Consider the following 22,839-nt stretch of genomic DNA (forward strand, 5'->3'; position numbering starts at 1 on the left):
CCATGTAGGGCATGTGGATGATAGAGTTTTGCCCTTGTTTTGATCTTATGTGAGGAGTGTTGTGCATGATGACCATCTTGGGCTGGTTATCATGTTGTTGAACTGTAAGAAATTGGGTTACTGGTTGAGGGAGGTGAGGCCCTACAGAAGCAGCAACCACAATGCTTGTCAGGGAGAAACCACAAGCAAACCCCATATTAACCTGTGATTAAATCTCTGGTAGCTTGCCACAAAAGCAATCAGGCTTAACTTAGGAGCAATGTGTAAAGTATTTATTCAACACTTCAAACAATAATAAAGTGAAGCACAAGAAAAATCACAAATCAATTTAGAAATGAGTAGCGTAAAATGTATTAAATAATCTAATACAAAAATGACAAAAATCCAATCAGAATCAGCTGGAGATATGCAGTTTTAAAGAGTTTGGTGAAAATAGCACCAAAAAGCACAAAGCGTCAACTGCAGTTGTCTGGTCACAAGTTCAGGCTGACCGCTATGGAGCATGGGCGAGCTACAGAAACCCATTGAGGCCCACTGAATAAGAGTACCTTAAATTCTGCATCTGGAGCATTGTGAGATCTCATGTCAAGGCGATGCAAGGTCCTGGTGTGGAGCTGCATCATGCAACGTCAGTTCTGAAGAGGTGAGGGTGAGGCTGGGATGTAAAGTCCTGCGTCGTCGTCGATGAGGAGGCTGTAGATGAGGGGTTTGTGATGCAAAGCCCTCTGTTGAGAATGCGTCATGCACCTGCAGGTTCTGAGAAGTTGCAGGGCATGAGGTGTGGAGTTCTGCGTCATCGGTGAAGATGCTATCGAAGAAGAGCTTAAAATACAAAGGCCTGCGTTGAGGATATGTCCAGCAGTGGAGGTTCCAATGAGTCTGTGGGCGGCAATGCACAGTCCTGAGTCAAGGTTGCGCCACAAAGTGATTCCGATGAAAGGTTCTAAAGGGGCAATCCGTAGCTCAGCGGCTCAGATGTGGAGTTTCTGGAAGGTGATGCGTCATGCTGCATCAGTTCTGCTGGGACCACAGTTGGACTGACAGAGTATCTTTAGGTTTACTTGTATGGGCCCAGGACTGGTGTTGCACCACTTGAGAGGGCAGTACTCATTGCTGGCACAGTCCAAGTTTTGGGGTTCAAAGTGAATGAAGCCTGTTCTGTGCCTGAGACTTCTGATCAGGAGGCCACCCAAACGGCCCTTGGAGTCACTCTGGTGGTTCTGGGCTCAAGATGCAGATCCAGTCCATTACTGAGGCAGCAGGGCAGCAGGCCGAAGGGGGTAGTCCTTGCAGAGCAGCACAGCAGTCTTTCTGAGTCTCCTCACAGGTCCAGATGTGTACTGAAGAGTTGTATCTGAGGCTCCACTATTTATACCTGGTGCCCACTTTGAAGTACGTGAAGTTTCTAGAGGCTTCCACCAGCTTGAGGTGTCAGGCATCCCCTTCTTCCCTGCCCCAGCTTTTCTGGGGCTACAAAAGACTAGTGACAAACCCTTTGTGAATGTTATCAGGCAGGGCCTTTGTGATGTGCAAGTGTGGTAGGTGACAGCACTGCTCTCTCATTAAGTCAAAGTGGCCCATCCTGCCTTTGTTTCACTGTCGGGGAATAATACACAACAATCAACTGCCAACTACACCTAGTCATGTGACAAAGGAACAGGCTGCAGGCACCAAATGATTAGGAAAATAAAATGCCAACTTTCTAAAAGTGTCATTTTTAGAATTGTAACTAAAAATCCAACTTTACCATTACAGAGGGCTTTAAATTATAATTTCATGGACACCAAACACGACATTACTCCCAATTGAAGGTTCTCGTTTATTGAATGTAAAAAGTTAACCCAATGTTATCCTATGGGAAAAATAGGCCTGACAAGTAGTTAAATCAAAATTAAGAGTTTTTCACTACCTGGACATGTAAAACTTAAATATACATATCCATTTAAAAAAAATACATTGCACCCTGACCTCTGGGCTATGTAGGACCTACCCCAGGGGAGTCGTATATGTATTAGAAAGAGGTTTCTCTTGCCAGGTCAAAATGGCAGTTGAACCCTACACACAAAGGCCGCAATAGCAGGCCTGGGGCAGGTTTAAAAGTCTACTCAAGTGGGTGGTACATTGAGTGCCGCAGTTCCGCTAGTTGCATTTAATTTACAGGCCCTGGTAACAGGTAGTGCCCCTTTACTAGGGACTTACATTTAAATTAGGTGCATCAATTGGGTGTAAGCCAATTCTACCATGTTTGAAGGAGAAGCCACAAGCACCTTCACACTGGTTAGGAGTGATAAAGTGCAGAGTCCTAAAAGTCAATACAAATTAGTTCAGAAAACAGGAGGGTGAAGGTAAAATGTTTGGATTTGGACATGACCCTGCAAAAAGGGCCAAGTCCAACATGGATACAGTGCTTAGCAATGTGATAGATGAGGAAGCCTGAGAGAGACGTGCAGTTAATAATAAACAGTATGCTCCCTGCAGTTCCCTTTATGGTATTCTTTATGTTCACAGTCCACTATGCTGGTAATCAGACAGGATGGTCTATTCTGATATTTTACGGTCCTGATCAGGTATAGTCGGAGGGAGAGATAGTCAGACATCTCCCAGGATGGTCTGCGTTGCAGTCATCCCTTACATGATTGGCATCATGAAATATCAAAAAGCAATCATAGTATGTAGTTATTCAGGACCTGCAGTGGAAGACCCTGTTAGAGTCCTTTGGTGGTCGGAACAATGAGCAGATCTCTTCTGCCGGTCAATGCCTGTCCAGTTGTTCATAAGTGAATAGTTGGCATGGAGTGGTAAGGGTACTGGGTGACAGACATGGCCTATAGATGTTCTGGTTTATGTAAGCATACGAAAGAAGTAAAATAATATGCAGCCTATCTTCAGTTACAATTGGCTGCAGGACCCCTGAGTGTAAGAGTATTAATCAGGCCCAGAAGGGGATAGGTTTCTGGGAGCAACTAATCTTGTTTCTGGATGGATGGCAAATATTTTTATTTTATTATTGATCTGTGAGTAAACACAATGGCTTAGAGATTTCATCCCACTAGTTCTGATGTAGATTTCAATTGATGAGCCCAGTAGGTGAGCTCTATACAGAAGTGGTGATCCCCTAGTGCGCATTAGTTAGACTGCACCCAAGAGTGGTAATCGCTAAGCCAGGTAAAAGCGATTCCCTGTGGGGCTGTCTGACTCCTTACCTGTCAGTCTGGCAGTGGAGAGACAGTGTTTTTGGTTCTAGACCCCCTACAGGCTCAAACAGAAAATACATTTAAACTGCCACCCTTTACCTGGATGCTGTAAACTTCCTGTTTAAGTAGGAGGCAAAGTCCTAGTAGTCAAGTGACCAGTCCTAGTAATCAGATGACCTGGGTCCAATGGGAGTCTAAATCTAGCAATCATGTGACTTGGGTTCATTGGAGCCCTAAAAATCACAGAGTGGATGAGCTAATTCGAGACCAAACCTTCATTTACAAGCTTCTTAAGTGGAGCCCATTGCCAGGAGAATTCTACTTGGCTTGGGAAAGGCAAGGGTCAAGCTGGGCTGGACACACTGAGTGATTGCGTAGTGAGGGGAAGGGAAGAGGGAGAGAGCAGAAGGATGGAATTTCAATGGACCTCGCACCAAATCTTGTGATTCTGGGCAGGAGGGGGCGAGGAGGCAGAGAGCCCAAGCCCAGTCCAGGCGAGACAGAAATAATCTTAACTGCCAGAACTCAGTCAGATGTCAAACTACAACAGTTATAAAATGGGCTAGCTGACAACATAGAAGCAGTATATTTCACTGCTGATTAGAAACAATGCAAATACATAAAATGCACAGAATAAACACGGTACTATAGCTTTCCACTTTAGATTTTTTAAAGCATAACAACATGCACCGTAACTGTGAAAGCCAAAACACATAACAATTAAAATGTTTGTGTGGGTACGATCAGCTCTAGCAGGAGGGAAGGGCTGTGGTTTTAGCATTGGTGTAAAAAAACTTGAGAGGCTCCCCTGCACAGTACATGCGCCTCCCAAGACTCACTAAGAAGCTTTCAGGCCAGGGTACTGTGCTGGAGGGGCCCCCTGGAGCTTGGGGTCCTCCCGCACTGCAGGGGGTACGATGGCCTTTGTTACACCACTGGGTTTTAGATTCAGGAAGCTACCTTCGATATAATCAGAACAGGATTAAGTGGCGGTCTGGGTGGGGGTGTTCTTCTGCTTTGTATAGGGTGGTTTTGGTCTTTTAAGGCTACCATAGCTAATAGTTGTTTGTGGGTTATATTTCATAATGAACCATGAGAAGACAGTTGCTGAGAGAGAACTGGCTAGCTATCCTGGGTTGCAAATAAAGATACAAGGTTTCTCTACCTGTTTTGAGAATTTACAATACTCCAAAATCAGTGAGAAGGTGTTAGAAATGGGGTCTTTGGTTGACAGCCAGGTTACCTCCTGATCAAGCAAGGACCCTCACTCTAGTCAGGGTAAAAGAGAATCACCCTCAGCTAACCCCTGCTTACCCCCTTGGTAGCTTGGCAGAGCAGTAGGTTTAACTACAGTAACTTAATGAAAACACTAGAAAATGACACAACACAGGTTTAGAAAAATAGGAAATATTTATCTAAACAAAACAAAACCAAAACGACACAAATCCACAATACACAAGTCAAGTTATCAAGTTAAAAATCAAAAAGAGTCTTTAAGTAGTTTCAAACACACACTAACTCTGTTAGCGTGAAAATGTACTGTGGGTGCGTCAAAAATAAACCTGCACGGGCGAGTGTGCGTCAAAAAGGGCTTGCGATGCATTGATTCCACTCACGAGCGGGACCTTGCGTCGTGTCGGGGTGCGTCGTTTCTTCTCTCCGCAGGAGAGTGATGCGTCGATCCGGTCAGCACTCTTGGGTCCGGGCAGGCCTGGCGTTGTTTTTACACGCCCACCGATACTTGAGCCTCCAGCCTCACGATGATCCGAAAACCACGCAGCGCGGGTTGCGATCTCCCAGCCTCCGTCAGCGATGCTGTGCGTTGTTTCTCCTGCTCCGTGCGTGGATTCTTTGGTCGCGTTTCAGGCGAGTGTCGATTTTCAACCGCGGAGCTGGCAGCGCGTCGTTTCTTCAGCAGCAGATCTGAGTCGCGTCGATCTTTTCCCCCCACGGCGCTCTATGCGTGGATTTCCTTTTCTTTAGGCTGCCAGCTTCTCCTTTCAGGGTCCCAGGAACTGGATGGGCACCACAGGGCAGAGTAGGAGTCTCTGCAGAGACTCCAGGTGCTAGCAGAGAGAAGTCTTTGCTGTCCCTGAGACTTCAAACAGCAGGAGGCGAGCTCTAAATCAAGCCCTTGGAGATTTCTTCTCAAGATGGAAGGCACACAAAGTCCAGTCTTTGCCCTCACACCCTGGCAGAAGCAGCAACTGCAGGATAGATCCACAAAGCATAGTCACAGGCAGGGCAGCTCTTCTTCCTCAGCTCTTCAGCCCTTCTCCAGGCAGAGGTTTGTCTTGTTTCCAGAAGTGTTTCTAAAGTCTGTGGTTTTGGGTACCCTTCTTATACCCAATTTCTCCTTTGAAGTAGGCCTACTTCAAAGCAAAGTCTCTCTTGAATATGAAATCCTGCCTTGCCCAGGCCAGGCCCCAGACACTCACCAGGGGTTGGAGACTGCATTGTGTGAGGACAGGCACAGCCCTTTCAGGTGTGAGTGACCACTCCTCCCTTTCCTCCTAGCACAGATGGCTCATCAGGAAATGCAGACTACACCCCAGCTCTCTTTGTGTCACTGTCTAGTGTGAGGTGCAACTAGGCCAACTGTCAAACTGAACCAGACAGGGAATCCACAAACAGGTAGAGTCACAGAAATGGTATAAGAAAGAAAATGCTCACTTTCTAAAAGTGACATTTTCAACACACAATCTTAAAATCAACTTTACTAAAAGATGTATTTTTAAATTGTGAGCTCAGAGACCCCAAACTCCACATGTCCATCCACTCCCAAAGGGAATCTACACTTTAATCAGATTTAAAGGTAGCCCCCATGTAAACCTATGAGAGGGACAGGCCTTGCAACAGTGAAAAACCAATTTAGCAATATTTCACTGTCAGGACATATAAAACAGATATGTCTAACCTTAACCATACACTGCACCCTGCCCTGGGGGCTACCGAGGGCCTACCTTAGAGGTGCCTTACATGTAAGAATAGGGAAGGTTTAGGCCTGGCAAGTGGGTACACTTGCCAAGTCGAATTTACAGTTAAAAACTGCACACACAGACACTGCAGTGGCAGGTCTGAGTCATGATCACAGAGCTACTTATGTGGGTGGCACACCCAGTGCTGCAGGCCCACTAGTAGCATTTGATTTACAGGACCTGGCACCTCTAGTGCACTTTACTAGGGACTTACTAGTAAATCAAATATGCCAATCATGGATAAACCAATTACATAAAATTTTACACAGAGAGCATATGCACTTTAGCACTGGTTAGCAGTGGTAAAGTGCTCAGACTTCAAAAGCCAACAGCAACAGGTCAGAAAAAGTAGGAGGCAGGAGGCAAAAAAAATTGGGGATGACCCTGCATACTCAAAAAAGTCCAACACGACCCCCTACCAGCCTAAAGCCAGGGGAGAACAATCAATACCTTGACATACTTCCCTGATTGGGGCGATAGAACAAGGACCCAGGCCCACAACAGCAGGGGCATGTTCCAGTTCTACTCCTTCCTGACTCCAGTTGAATCCCTCTGTCCATACTCTCAGGGCCCACTAAGCTAACCCATGGGGATGGGAAACATCCTTTTTTACAACTTTTTTTTTCCGAAGGTCGTGGTTAACGAAAGCGTAACAACGCTTTTTTTAACCACGACTTCGGTTTTTTGTGCCTTAACTACGTATGTTCTGAGTAACGAACATGCGTGGTTAAGGTACAAAGAAGGGACTTGGCGAAGGTAAGTGTGGGTTTAGGTTTTGGGGAGGGGGTGGGGGGTCAGGGAGTTTTAGGTTTGGGGTGGGGTTGGGGGGGTGGGGTGTTTTTGGTTTTGGGGAGTGGGTGGGGGGTTTTAGGTTTTGGGGTGGGGTTGGGGGGGTGGGACGTTTTTGGTTTTGGGGAGTGGGTGCGGGGTCAGGGGGTTTTAGGTTTTAGGGTGGGGTTGGGGGGGTGGGGCATTTTTGGTTTTGGGGAGTGGGTGGGGGGTCAGGGGGTTTTAGGTTTTGGGGTGGGTTTGGGGGGATGGGGCGTTTTTGGTTTTGGGGAGTGGGTGAGGGGTCAGGGGGTTTTAGTTTTTGGGGTGGGGTTGGGGGGGTGGGGTGAGGGATGTAGGGTGAATGGTGCCTATTGCTAATGATTTTATCAGGAATGCCTTTACAACGAAATATCGTTGTTAAGGCATTCGTGGTAAAATCATTAGTAGTAGCAACGAGGTCGGTGTTCCGACCTCGTTGTTAAGGCAGTAGTTGTTTTTGCAGTCGTTGTTTCGTCGTACAGTCCATGGGGATCCCTTCTCCACATCTGCAGATACCATCTGTGCAGCACCTAACTTTACTTTGCTCACAGACGTATCCCAATGGGCAAATAGTACCACCAGGGCCAACCCAGTGGTGCTGCCTACTTCACCCCGGGGTGTGACTCTCATTCCCCCCCCCCCAGGGGTGACTCTGTCCACCAGGACTGCAAGCCACAGTGACCCCCTGACAACTGTCAGGGCTGAGAGCCCAACCTCAGGCCTCTCCAACCACTGTGACTGTAGAGAGTTGGGGGCGGTAGCCCCAGGTGCGTGGCACCCTTTGACCACTCTCTCTTCCACCAGGTCAGGGATGACAACCTGACCCTGGTCCTCCCCTCTGGGGCTCTGTACCCTCCCTGCAGGAGCGGCACTCCCAGAGTCCAAAATTGTCAGGGTGCTTGTAGAAGCAGTCCTGCACAATTCTTCCACCAGTGCAGGGATGTTAACCTGCAACTAGTCCTCCAACCTGGGGTCTGTACCTTCAGTTGGACTAGGGCCAGGGGTGAGGCTTCCCTCCCCCTGCCCTCCCTTCTGGGGTCCTGCACCCCCCAACTAAGAGTGACCCCCCAGAAGACAACATGGTAGGGGCACTGTTAGCAGTAGCCCCTTTCTCCAGGTCAGGTGGGACACCCTGAACTTGGCCTTCCAATCCTGGGTCTGTTGCACTGGGGCTAGGGGTGAGTCTCTCTCTCCCCTGCCCCTACTCTCAGGGTTCTGCACACCCCGTCGGGGAGAGTACCCCTTGAAATCACACCGGGGGGGGGGTGATTGGGCGAGCCACCCCCCCTTCAGGATTTACCCTCTGCACCTGATCCTCCAGTCCAGAGTCTGTACCCACAGACTGGACCACCGCCTGGCAACCCAGGACTTCCTGGGGGGGGACACCTACCCCCCATCAGGTCAGAGTTTACCTCTGAACCTGGTCATCCAACCCAGAGGCACAACCCTGCAATTGAACCACTGCCTGGCACACCAGGACTCCCAGGGGGGCACACTTACCCTGTAGTGTGGTCGGTTTTATGTATTCCTTGCGCGTTAGCTTCAGGCGTTAGGCCTTTGTGCACTTTGCCCTGGATGTATTTTATTCCTTTGCTCGCAGCATAGAGCCTCTGTGCACTTTGCTCTAAATGCTTTTTATTCAGCTTCGTACTGTTATTTTTCAAATAGCCATTTCTACGGTCTTGTTTTATTTTTTATATCACACTGTTTAGCCTACTTCAGCACTGGAGTTTTCAATAACACATTCTTGTTCACTCTGTGCTTTAGTCAAGGATACAGTCTGGTACATTGCCGATAGACGTGGTAGGAGTTTAGTCTTTGGCATTCTTGCGTAGGGACATTTTGTGATCACACTGACATGTTAGTTATAAAAACACTTCCTTGTCCTAATACAGGCAAGAGGGAGATTCCGACCAGGGAACCACAAATAGACGCTGACTGCCTCGTTGCAGATGCTGAACCAGATCACAGGCCTTTGCTCAGGTATGAGGGTTGATGGCTTCCCAGGGAATCTAAAAGGCAAGTTAGAAGCTTAACATGCTGTGCTCGAAATAGAACTAATTGAGAGAGAGAATAGAATCTATTAACACCATGATAGCGTTATTCTTATGTTTCACTCTCCTCGTGACTATTTCAATCCTACTGTGTTGTATGGTTCTGGTTATTGCGGCTCACGCCTTAATATCTAAAATGCAGTCGTTTTATTAAAACAATCTATAAAACTCAAACTGCCTTTGTCATTTGTATATGAGATCATACTGTAAATGAGAGAGCTGGTTTGGATCTGAGTGACCACGACTTCCCTGAGAAGTACCAAAGATGTAATGCGCTCGGCTGCCCAATCATCTCTTCCCCTTGGGAGAGATGAGGCACTGCTAGTTAGCCGGAGCAAAACCGGATTTGAGGTGACAGTGGTCCTTCCAAGTGGGTAAGACTTAGTCCCCCACACCAGGAACAACCCTGCTACCTAGAAATCCAGTAGTCTCATTTAGGATAATGAGAGCCCACGCGACAACCCCCGTGAAGGGACACACCGTTTCCAAGGGCCATACAAGAGTCTGGCCGGCACAGGTCTCCTGACTTCTGCCCATCTGACAGAGTCTGGATTCCCTCCACCCCAGAAATGGTCTAATCAAGATAATTCCTGGGGGGCTCTGCTCTCAGACCCTCCAGGTTCCCCACTGGGGTCCGCAACCCCCTTTCAACCCTCTGTTTGGACTTCTGCACCCCCACACTAGGAGTGGTTCTTCCAGACACCAGAACTGGTGGGACGCTGGCTACAGCCACCCTCCCAAGTTCTCCTGACACTGTGGGATCTCCCTCAACAGATGGCCCTATTGTACAGGCTTGGCTCCCCTCCTGATGTTCCCTCATGGAACCCTCCAGGACCTGGGACTAGATCTCAGGCACAGTGGGCCTCAGCCCATCCCATTCCCTCTCCTGTGAGACTGGACATGGGGTCCCTCACCCATCCCACTACACTGGGACCTACCTGGGACACTACAATCCTTCCCTACCTCACCTGGTTGGGAAATACCTAGACCACTCCTCTCAGGTGCACCCCCAAATGCCTTTTCAGACTCGCAGATACTCACCCAGAGATCTGCCTCCAGTGTAAGTTCCCTGGGGTCAGAGAACTCACACTCCACCTGGTGCTGGCGTAGCTCTGGAAAATAAGGACTAGACATATGCTCTCCAACAATTGCATCACTCAGCCCCTCACATGAATTAACCAAAGTACCCTTCACCCAACCATCCAATGACTCTGCTTTGAAAAAGCACCCTACATCACCCTCTTGAGACTGGTGAGACAGTACCTGACTGTCCCTGACACTCAACCCCCACTCTTCTGGAATGTCTTCACACTCCATAACCAGGACTTCTACCTGGGGGGACACCTCTCCCTGTTACTCTCACCTAGAGTCAGTAGAGTGTCCCTCCCACCAGTAGGAATATGACTCCCCATGCCAGTTCCCCAATCCACCTCTGGGACCCAGCAGACAGGAGCTACCTCATAACCCTGAACCCCCTGGTGTGTGTTAACTCCCTCCTTTAAGTACGGCACCACTTCTCTGGGCATGTGCTCTTCTTCAGGAGCACTGGATATAAAATTGTTGCTGCCACCATTCCAGCTGGACTCAGCCCTTATGACTTCCAGCTCTTTCACCATTAGCTCATAAGCTAAACTCAGCTCTTTCATCTTTAAGTCCCTCCTCATCTTGTTTAATTCCAACTGGTGAGCCCTTTCTGCCTGTCTGTCCTGCAACTCTTCAGGAGTCAGACCCTCAGAGGACCTACTGCTACCTCTCCTGGAGACCCTCCCCCAAGGTGTAACAGGTACCTCCCCTACAACACTGTGTAGACTCTGCACTTCCTCATCCTCATCCTCTGTGTGTTCCCCAGCCTCCTTGAGTGTCACCCAGGCCCTCAGTGCCTTTTGCAGCTCCCCCTTCCTGGCAGAGCTCTTAAAGGGGCAGGCAAGCTCTTCACAGAACTGTTTCAATTGAGCAACTGAGTACCTCCTCAGTTTCCCTAATTCAAACACAGCTCCAGCTGTTGCATCTCCAGATTGAGACATGACGGTAAACAAGTGCAAAGTTCCAACATCAACAAAGAGGTCACCAAAAATATGGAAGTAGAACAAAAAGGAGTCCCAAAGAGAAAAAGCAAAATCACAAGACAAGTAGTATGTGGTCACGTAGTGGTCTGAGATCAAAACAGTAGTGTACACTTTTTTCGCTTTTATTTAATTGTTGTTAGCCTATCCGGCCATAACAATATCACACAATAAGTATCAGTCCATCACACTCGAGAAAAAAAAATAAAAAATAAAAAAAATAAAAAAAAATAATAATAATAAATAAATCACATTAAATAAAAACATCTCAATAAAAGAAAATTATGCTTGAATTTTTGATTTAACATGTGCCGAAGTGTATCCGATTTGCCCTACATCATCGAAAAACTAAATACGTAACCGTAATTTGCATAAAGCTTAACCTTACGGTGGCTGCCAACCGTCTAATAAAAGCCCGATGCCTAACCCAGTTTTGTAGCACCCTGCACCAATTTCCCAGACTAGATGGCCATGGGCTATGGGCTAACACATATGGTTATGTTTGAGTCAATTGTGGGTGCATTATTGAGCGTAGCTTCCATGCTTCCAGTATGTAAGTTGAAACTTTTGTCACAATGTGTTTCTCGTCTGATCGCATACATAACACTTCCGCCTCGTTGCACTTCCTGACACCGTAAGATCTAAAAAGTGGACGTAAATACAATTTGCGGAGTTTAAGCGTGAAGTGACATAATAAAAGGAAGTGGGAAAGTGTTTCTAAGCCACCGTGAAGACATGGGCAACATTCTAATCTATCCAGAGGGACGGATTGCCATCTGTTGGTCACCGCCATCACAGGTAGTGTGCCCATGCGGAATTTAAAATAGAGAAGCCTTTTTTCCTCCGGATAAATACTGTCTATAAATATTGCTGGTTTAAGCTCTTGGTTAAACAGGATATAGCGCTTGAATAAGGGGCTAAGTGTCTCACACATACTCTCAGTCTTTTTCTCCCAGTATGCCTTTTTTATGACAGCTAAACTAGGCCTTCTGATTTTCTCTGGATGGAACCAGAGGTCTTCCTGGCCGATAGCAGCCAGGGTAGTTGAGATGTGTTTGAACCAGGGCAATTTCAGATGGCTTTGTAGCTTCATGATGTCCTTAAGTACATCTCTATATGGTTTAAGTTCCTCTTTTGACCAAATACGGATCCAGTATCTTATTGGAGCCAGAGCAATGTAGTCCTCAACCTTTCTCATTTGTAGATCGGTTCTTATTGCGTTCATTGGTGTGGCGTTGCCTAGACAAAGTAATCGGCGTAGAAATTTATTCTCGGTTACTTGTATTGATGGAGTCTTTCTGAATCCCCAAATCTCTGCACTGAAAAGTGCTGCGGCTCTTGCTTTTGTTTTGTATGCGAGCAGTGCAGAACTCACAGAATGGTTGCCTGTAGCTTTTGCAAATCTGAGTACTGCTCCAGCTTGTTGGGCCAGGGAGATACTACTTTTATAAATTTGTGGTTTCCATGTCTGTTTTTCGTCTAATCTGCAACCCAGGTAATCATAAGTAGCCACTCGGGTCAAAGGCTTGTTATTTACCCTAAAGGTTGATTGCATCGTCTGTTTTTGGTTAAGAATCATAAACTTTGTTTTCCCCTCGTTGATTACCATACTCCTTGAGGTGCAGAATGATTTGAAACCCCTGAGTAGTCGATGCATTGCTATCTCCGTTCTTGCCAGTAGTACAGCGTCATCAGCAAAGAGCAGGATAGGTGTACTTTCATTGGCTACTTTTGGAACGTCCAGATTTAATTCCCTCAGGTATTGGCTTACTTCATTTATATAACAATTGAATAAGGTTGGGGCCAGAACACAGCCTTGTTTTACACCTCGCTCGATTGGAATTTCTGCCGTATAATCATTTCTCATAGTATATCTGACCCTGGCGGTATTTCCTGTATGCAGTAGAATTAACAGCCTTAAAATTTTTCCCTCTATGCCCATTTCCGACAATAGCTGCCATAATGTTTGGCGGTTTACGCTGTCGAAGGCTGTTTGAAGATCCACAAAGACCAGATATAGTGGACAGTCTTTTAGGGTGGCGTATTTCGCACAGATCATGTTTAACTTAAAAAGTTGATCTGTTGTACTTTGGCCTCTCCTAAAACCAGCTTGGTGTATTGATATTAAGTCTCCATCCTCTAGCCAGTGGTCTAGGCGCAACTGAATCAATTTGGCAAAAATCTTTCCAACACTGTCAAGCAGTGAGATAGGCCTGTAATTGCACACCATGTCCCGAGGACCTTTTTTATGAATTGGAACAATTATTGATTTCTTCCAGGAGGTAGGGATTACCTTGTGGTGCCAAACACTGTTGAATAGACGGGCTAGAACAGGTAGCCATAACGTTAACTGGTTACGGTAAGCGTCTAAAGGAATACCGTCTGGGCCTGGAGCCTTGTGCGTCTTTTGGAGGAGAATAACTTGTTTAATTTCTTTCTCACTGAATTCCGATATTAACTCCATTGCGCGTGGAGTGGCATGGGTTGCTTGCATGGAATTTGTGCTGGGGAGTTCATTAGGAACTAATTCCTTCTGAGATTCATTTGCTGATCTAACAAGCCGGTTTGAAAATACTGCATAGGTCTTTTGAAGTGGAAGTCCCTTGCTTGAACTTTGATTTCTGCCTGCCAGCCCTTGTATAAGACTGTTTGGATTGTTGGTGCTCCCGGATACCGTCTTGGCAACTTCCTGGTACAAGGCGGTGAAATGCTTTACCCAAAGTTGAGGGTTGATGTTCAGTTCAAGGTTTTTCGAAGGACCTTCGCAACCCCACCTGACTATCTCCCAAAACTTTTTACAGTTCCCTGCCGATATTGCCTGCAGTAGGACTTTCCAGAGTTTATGTGGGAATGTCTTCCTTTTATATCTCAATAATTTTTTGTACTGTTGCCTACATTCATGAAAATATTGCTCGTTAAAGTCATTCAAATGCCGATTCTTTAGAGCTTGTGATAAGGTCTTTTTTAATTTCAAACACTCTTCATCGAACCAGCCCTCCATCGTTTTAGGCTTAATTTGAAGATGCTTGGTCTTTTCCTTTATTGTTTGTAGTAGCAGATTATTAAAATTATGCAGGATTGGTAAGGCTTCGTTAGCTGGTAGATTTAAAAACGTGCTATGTAATAGCAACCAGGTTTGACTAGGTGTGCTCGTATAAGGTTCATCCTCATTTGATCTTAATATGTTTTTCCTATTTGGTCTCGTAGTTATTGTTAAACTATTTCCGTTAAATAGAGACTCGGCCTTCCCTGGGCTCATGTCCTGGTGGACTATGTCCATTAGCAGTGGGTCGTGATCACTCTCAATCCTGTCCCGTATTTCCATATCGATGACATAATGCCAGGCTTCGATGTTTATTGCCATGTAGTCGATTATACTTTGCCTTTTTCCAGAACGAAAGGTAGATTTGAAGTTTCTATCTGAATTTGTTCTTCCGTTTAAGGTGCGGATTCCTCCTTCTATTAATGCTCCAAAGATTAGTTCTCCTTTCTTGGAGTCTTTACTACATTGGATGCGGGGCGTTGGAATATTCCAAGCATGGTCTTCCTCTACTACTTGTTCATCCCAGAGGATAGAGTGAGGTTTAGTGTTGAAATCACCACATATCAGAAAAAAGGTTTTACAAGGCTGGGGAGAGCGGTTGTTCGTATGACCTAGTACTGGGTTCCTCCAACCCGTAGTTCTTTTATTTAGGATATGTTCCTTGAGGAGTCGCACACCTGGCATGACTTGGACCCAGCTAATAGGAGGGAAATACACATTTACTATTTCGAGTGACCACTCCTCATATTTTACCGCAAGCGTCTGAATTTCCTTGCTTAATACAGCATAGGTTACTACCGAGTTTCCCAGTAGTGAGGTTCTGAACCAAATGATCAGGCCTCCCGTTTGTCTTCCTTTTTTTTGCTTAATAGCGGGTGAATGGAAAGTAGAGAACCCATCTAGGTCGATAGCATTAATGGCCCAAGTTTCTTGGAAACAGCTGATGTCTTGTTTTTTAATGAATTCAACCCAGTCCTTATCTTCCATTTTACTTTTTAGGCCTGCAATGTTCCAGCTTAGAATTTTTAATATGGGACTAGTTTTATCTTTTGTGTTCAAGTCATCCATTTTTAGCTACAAGCTTCTAGGTGATTGATCTTCGTAAATCTGTGGCTGTGAGAGATTACCCCTGCTGTTTCTAGGGGAATTAGCCGACAGGCAGAACCTCATGTTACTCAGATTTGTTCGTTCAGGGAGTTGTTGTTTGGAGCTAATTGCTCCCTGGAGTATCGAACCAGAATTGCCTTTTACCTCTTGCCTACCCAACATGTTTTGACTTAAGGCTTTTTCAAGAAATACTGTTGGGTATGGTTCTTTTTGTGGAATAGCAATAGATATTCCCCAGGTCTTCATCATGTTAGAACATTTTAGGATCTGATCTGCTATCCAAGGTGAGGCCCAGACTGTTTCTGTTGATTCCCTGTTCTCTAGTTCTTTACTTGGTATGAATCTTACTGAGAGGAGGTCTTTGGATGTTACATTCTGTACGGCTGGCAGGGAATTGACCAGATGTAGAATATTAGACCTGTTCAGGATGTCATGACTTCCTCTTGAGGAGTACTCGGGGATAAACATAATCGCGGCTTCAAGATCTTTAGTCATTTCAGTGCTGATCTCAGTATGCCCGCTACCTCCCTGCGTCCGTCTTCCTTGGAATTGATTGTCTTCGTTCTTTCTGTTACGAGTGGTAACTGCCCAACCGGTCAGTGTTCGTTCTACCTGGCCTTTTTCCCTCCCAAGTTGCAACTCTTTGTTCCTGGGATCTTCATAAGGTTGCCTTTTTCGGGGCCAATTATCCCATTTTCCTTTAGTATCCAGGTCCAGCACTGGTCGCGGTAGGACAGGTGAATCAGTGATCCACCCAGGCTGGTTACTGAAAATGAGATTTCCAGCGCTAACCTGAGAGCAGTATTTTACCTTTGACCGGGGTGCGGGGACCGGGGCAGTTATGTTGTCCACGCACTTGGTTGTTTTTATACTTTGTTTGCTTCCTATACACTCAGGGGTCTCAGCCCTTCTACTTTCACCTTTGCTGTTGTCTTGTTCTGCCCCCTTAGTGATGGAATTCAGAGGCTGCTGGCGTTTTCCATAATGGTCTCCTTCTGTGTTTGAGTAATGTACCTGGGCTGAGTGTTCTATTTTTGTGGCTGGGAGGTGCTTATCGATGCTGGCACATGATTTGGATGTTTCTGGGATCCATTTGAGTTGACCATTAGCTAGGGAGTCGTTTGCCTCTTTTGTCCCGTAATTTGTGTCAGGATCTTTTTCAGGCCTCCTTCCTTTATCTAATTCGTGCCCAACTGCTTGGTATCCCCTGGGGCCAATGGGTATACGATTTATATGGGAATGGTGAGTGCAACTTTTGTCGCACAATAATCCAGGATTTTTATTTATGAAATTAATGACTTTGTCAGTAGGTTTCTCGAGGCTCTCGAGACTCTCAAACTTGATGTTGTCATCTCTATGCTGCTGTTGGGCAGGCTCAACACCTATATTCCTGATTTCCGCTATTAGGCTTATCTGTTGAGGCATGTTTGAAGTCTTTTTTGGTGGTAGTTTTTTATTTCTTCTGGCTTTTTTCCCATGTGTTTTTGCATCTGCCTATGGTTTGAGACCTTTTTTCTACTGTATTTGAGGCTTTGATTCCAGGTTCAGGACTTCCATTGGTTCTCTCCATCTTGTCTGACTGATTTTTTGCATCTGGGCAGATCTCTCGTCCTGGACCAGAGTGCCCTTCACCATCTACTCTGTCTCTAGGCCTTTCAGTTAATCTGGATTCTGTTTTTCCTGACTCGTGATTGCACACCTCTGTGCTTTTAAGGCTATGTTTGCAATCTTCAATTATATCTTTGATTACTTTCGGGACTTCCAGTAGTTTTTCCAGCAGTGGTCCACAGGCTTGTCTATCCATCTTATCCATTTTATCAGCCTTTGCCTGGTGTAACAGGTTTTCCCTTATTACGCCCTCTACTAGGGCCATCCTATAATCTATAGTCTGTATTGAGGTTGTAAATTGTTTAGTCAGCTCAAGTTGATCGTCGAATTTTTGAGACTGGGCCATGATCGTTGTTGCAATTGAGCCCAGTGTTGTACATATGACTTTCATGATGCTAAGGATTGGTTGATCTAATTAGTGTACACTTAATTACTGTATGCCTAGTACAAATACAAGTCCAAATCCCAACCGCTGATCACCATTGTTAGAAATGGGGTCTTTGGTTGACAGTGAGGTCACCCCCTGTTCAAGCAAGGACCCTCACTCTGGTCAGGGTAAAAGAGAATCACTCTCAGCTAACCTCTGCTTACCCCCTTGGTAGCTTGGCAGAGCAGTAGGCTTAACTTCAGAGTGCTAGGTGTAAAGTATTTGTACCAACACACACAGTAACTTAATGAAAACACTACAAAATGACACAACGCAGGTTTAGAAAAATAGGAAATATTTATCTAAACAAAACAAGACCAATTTTCTTTTCTTTTTTTGAACTCTCCCCGTTTTTCTTTCTCCCTACTCATTTGCGGGATAGTGTGGCATCATCGAGAAAAGATCTCCGGCAAAGAGCCCCCCGATGGGTGGTGCCCGTCAGACATTGCAGCGCCGGTCTGACGAGGAGCTTGTCCGATGATGAAGCATGACACCCAACTGGGTGTGTGAGGACTCTTGCTCCTACTAAATAGGATCCTAGAGTACTTCCCCTGTCTCCCCTTGGTCTCTTAGGAACAGTGTATTGCATTAGTAGTAGCTGCTACATTAATCAACACAGAAGCTATGATGTTCCCAGATGCAGTGGGAACTTCACAGGCCAGCCTGTGTACAAATGTTGTAATGACACCTGCCGGAACATGACACCTGAGACATAATCTCACTCAGCACACCCAGGTTGCCTTGTTGACAGTCTCATTTCACGTCTTCAGTGACAGGGTGGGACCATCCCCATGTAGGTTCTCATGTCCTCATCCACTTTACTCACATTGATCTCCGAAAGTTACCCAGTAGAGACAGAAATAGCTGCCACTGACTCACAATGAGACCTGGACGTAACTGTGACAACATACACCCCACAAAATATACAGGATCAACATTGGACCACACACATGAACCAGACACCTCTGTGCAGTTGATCACTGGAAATATGTGGCCACGTGCTGCCTCGTCTGCTGGTCCACCACTGCCACTGGAGAGTTGTGGCTCAGTCATATGACCACAACTGTGGCATCATATTACATTTGTGGTTCACCTTTGGCTGTCTGTGCCAATAACATGGTACCCACTTCATCTATGCATGTGCCTGACTCACTGTGGGTTCACCATCAAGTGCCTAGGAAGCAGTTACCAAATTTCTAGGACATGGGATGGCCAACTTGTGGACCATTGACATGAACAAGCATCTGCCATCTATCCGGTGCATGCTTTGTCATTTGTGGTCATTTGTGGTGTCTACCTTGCACACAACAGATGTTGCTACATGTATGACTAGCACATGTCCTCTCTCATTTCCACAATGACTTGCATCTAAGGTTTGGACACATTGACTTCACATTCATACAAGCATATTTGCAATAATGCATCTTGTGATGCACACACACTGGGTCAACAACTACATTAGTAGCCAATGCACACACATTGAGCCATAGGCATTGAGGTATTGTACTTATGTGCGTCACATTGCTATCCTCTCCTGATGCCAAACATGCCCAAATTGTGCAATACATATATGTAGGCTACACATATGGCCATCTAGTGCGTCAGCCAAACGTGAGAATCCGGTTAAGGAAGTAGCAGGTCATGGTCTGCAGCAGTATGATGTCTCACATGTGAACATACACCATCAACACCAAAGTGGGTGCAATCAGCCTATCTCAGTTGTGTCACAAATACAACATTACATTGAAATGGAAAAAATACCCAAAACCAGTTCATGCCCTGAAATTTTGACACATACACGTAAAAAAATGACGCACAAGCATAAAAAATGACACTTATGCCCGAAAAATTATGCATAATGCCCTGAAAATTGGTTAAGTGTTAAGACTATTTCCAAATATATGGATGCAGCCTTATTTTTACTCCTGTGCGTCGAAAAAAATGATGCACATACTGTATGACACATAACGATAAAAACGGTGGCCATTTTCTGCAGGAAGTGATGTAATAGGATATCCTGTTTACAGAATATGTACAGTGGGTGTACTTTCACTTTCACTTTGCAGTCTGTGATTCTTCTAGACTGTGTGGCTGTGTTCTGAGTTTTGTCCAGTGAAATTGTGCTTTTGTCTCCTTTGTGTTCCATTACTTGTTAGTTTGTGAAATATATATTGTTGTTGTATACTGTCTGAGTGTGTTTAGTGTACTATTGTCCAGTATTTTATTGTCTTTGTTGTCTGTGGGAGTCTGTTGTGGGTAGTGCTAGTTTGGGGATAGTTGGGCTCATTTAGTTTTCAAGTTTACTTTTTTGCACTTCTACTTTCCCCCTTTTCTCCTTTCTTCTTCATTATCCCCTATTCCCCTTTTCGGTGCTAAGATGTTGGGTAGGCCACGTCTTGGCAGGATGGGTGAGGAGGAGCTTGGGGGTTTATATGGCTGGTGTGCCATTTCCTCCCACTGATGATCGTGGCAGGGGGCAGGGTGATACAGGGGTATCAAACCGAGGCACGACGAATCCGGTGGGGAAAGGTCCTGCATCACTTGCAGTGCGTGTATGGGAGCCAGAGGAATGACCAGCAGCTGAAGCACCGCTGGGCTGACCTCATCACCAGGGAGCAAGATCTGCTGGACCACCTGGGAATAGTGATTGGTGGCCCTGTTGGTGAGTACAAATCATGTAAATGTGCACAATTAAAAGCTCTGTAGTGACATCAGATGATTTGTGCAATATCTGCCAGATAAGTGGCTGACTGTGTGGAATGCTTCGGAAACATACAGGGTCATTGATGGACTATGTGAAGGACCACAATTGCTAGCTGTCAGGAAGCACGTGCTCTGCAAACTTACTGAATACTTTTGCTTAATATAATTTGGTGCCGTCTTTGTGTCAGACAGCAACACAAATTAGGAGCCAAACATGTCTATATAGGTCACATTTGCCAGTGAAGTATAGATTTTCCAAAATATTGGCAACCTTTGTTGACGCAACAGCTAGACTGACTTTCTAAACACTACCTGATGCAGAAATTGAGTGCTGGCTTCACGTCAATTGATGATAGCAATGTGGCCCAGACACTGGTGAGTGTGTAAGGAAAGCGTTTTCGGAAGTTCTATGAATGTTAGGGATTATTGTGGTCCATCATCATTTTGGATACATGTCAGATCTGGATTTGAAAACATTGGGAAAAGGTGTAAGGTGCCCTCAGCTAACATCTTACACTGGTATTTGGTGTTTGGTGTTCCACCTTTCGTTTAGGGATGGCAGGCCAAAGGTATGCACATGGGTTCATATCTCTATGTTTGGTGCAAATCACCATAGCTGGGCCACATCTAATGAAGAAACTGTAACAACATGTGGGCTTACAAATGTCCCTGTCCCTCTGTACATTGTACCTATGTGTCATAAATGTGTCAGGGCCTCATAGGCTGTTTGACTGGTAATGCACTCCTCAAGTAACCAGGCTTTGGATGTCTCTCTTGGGTGTACATGATGAGACGAAGACACGCCATTAGTATGTCTGCTCACTAATGAAGGAGCATGTTTGCCACCACATGATAGTTAGGGTCACTGCATGTGTGCAGATATGTGTGTAATTGTCACAGGAGACCCATGCTATGTACATGTTAGCCGTGCTATATCGGATGCAGTATCACCATGTCTGAGTGGCTTTACTCACTTATGTCATTTTACACATCGTTTTTATCTTTGGAATTGTTGATCAGTGCACAGATTTTGAGCACATTTCTTCCTTCCATGCCTTACAGGTGGACCAGCAACCTACACTGTGGGCAAGGTGGGTCCATTTGAGGACCCCGACAACTCCAGTAAGTGGTGATATGTCTGTTATGTGTTGTGTTTGCTGGTGATGTGTGATGGACTCCTGTGTGTTGAACACATGGCAAGGTATGATGCGCTGGCCCATCATTTGTCTTGTTCCATGAGTGGGATTTCATTTTCTAAGCATTTTGGAGTTTGCCAATGCTTATCCTATTGTCTTATCTAGGGATTCTAGGTCATTCCTGTAGGGCCCGCAATGTGAATTGGGGTGAGTCATGTGGATAACACTTGTATCAACAAGAGTCACACTGGACCTAATCTCAGATTTAGGGCCTGATTACAACTTTGGAGGAGGTGTTAATCCATCCCAAATGTGACGGATATACCACCAGACGTATTATGAGTTCCATAGGATATAATGGATTCGTAATACGGCTGGTGGTATACCTGTCACTTTACTGCCACTTTTGGGACGGATTAACACCTCCTCCAAAGTTGTAATCAGGCCCTTAGTGTGCCTGTCAGACCCACATTCTCCCAGAATGGGGCTGCAAAATGTTTACCCACAGACCTCTGCTTCCCTATTCTTCCAAAGTACTTATGAAACTGTAGGGTGAACTTCCTGGCAGCATGTAGCTCCACATGTAGTGCTACAAGTATGTGGCACTTGAGTGCAATGGCCTAGTTGTGCATGCAAATCATGGCCAGGGGTGTTCTTGCAAATCTGTGTCTGTTGTAAGCCATGCCTTACTGGAAGTATATGATGTGGACAAAGGTCTGCATTTCCAGACATGTGTGGCGCAGGGATTGGTCAAGGGTTTGCTGTCTCCTACTTGTAGATACACCTTACCTGTGGTATGTGTTTAGAGCCAAACACATGTCCAGCTTTCCCAAGCTTCCTGGGTGTCCATGTTGTTGGAAATTGTTAGTTGTTTCTCCACCCCCCCACCCTCAAACACAGGCATGGGTTTGTGAATAGTATACCTAGGACTGATGATACAAGTATGTTACACAGACGTGTAAATCTGTGAATGTTTGGTCGGAACATAGTTTACACACTCAGGTGTATCACATGAGTACTATACTAGCAAGTCCATTTACAACTTGCAGATCATGTGGCCCTAGATTTCCATCCCGTACACTGACATTTTTAGCCCTGGCATTGGCGGAGTATGTGCTGCATGATTGTAAGCTGACAACTGGCAGAACTCTGATGCCAAATTAATGCCAGTTGTTACCCATCTTGTAGGGTTTGGATGTGCTATGTGTGAGACGACCTTTGTAGGCTGGCCTGCCATGTACTTCCTCAGGGACATTCAATGTTCTATGATGATAGGAGCTGTTACAAGTACAGTAGATGTACTGTCTGGTTTACTTCTTGTGCCATTTGATACAATGCAGTTCCTAATGTAATTTTTTGCCTTTGTCTTCACAGCTGCTAACATGACACCCATCCAGGTCCGTGAGTTCCAGAGGCGGGCAATGCAGTACCAGCATATCCTGCTGGTAGAGTCGAGGTTCAGAGGATGGCCCGAAGACACAGGAACGAACGGGCCTCCGGAGCATAGAGGGCTTTCCCACAAGGTGGCCCTACTTTGCCCACCACAGCCACCACCAGCACAACCACCACTTCCACTCAGGTGGCACCACCCACAGCTGGTACTGTTGTCCCAACAACGTCTGCAAGTGCTCCAGGCCCTAGCAGTGGACCACCTTCAGGGCAGCCCACAGGCATTGACTATACACGCCCACACACGTCCTCAGCTGGTACCCAGAC

Source organism: Pleurodeles waltl, chromosome 1_2, assembly GCF_031143425.1.
Source record: "Pleurodeles waltl isolate 20211129_DDA chromosome 1_2, aPleWal1.hap1.20221129, whole genome shotgun sequence".
NCBI classification, from domain to species: domain Eukaryota; kingdom Metazoa; phylum Chordata; class Amphibia; order Caudata; family Salamandridae; genus Pleurodeles; species Pleurodeles waltl.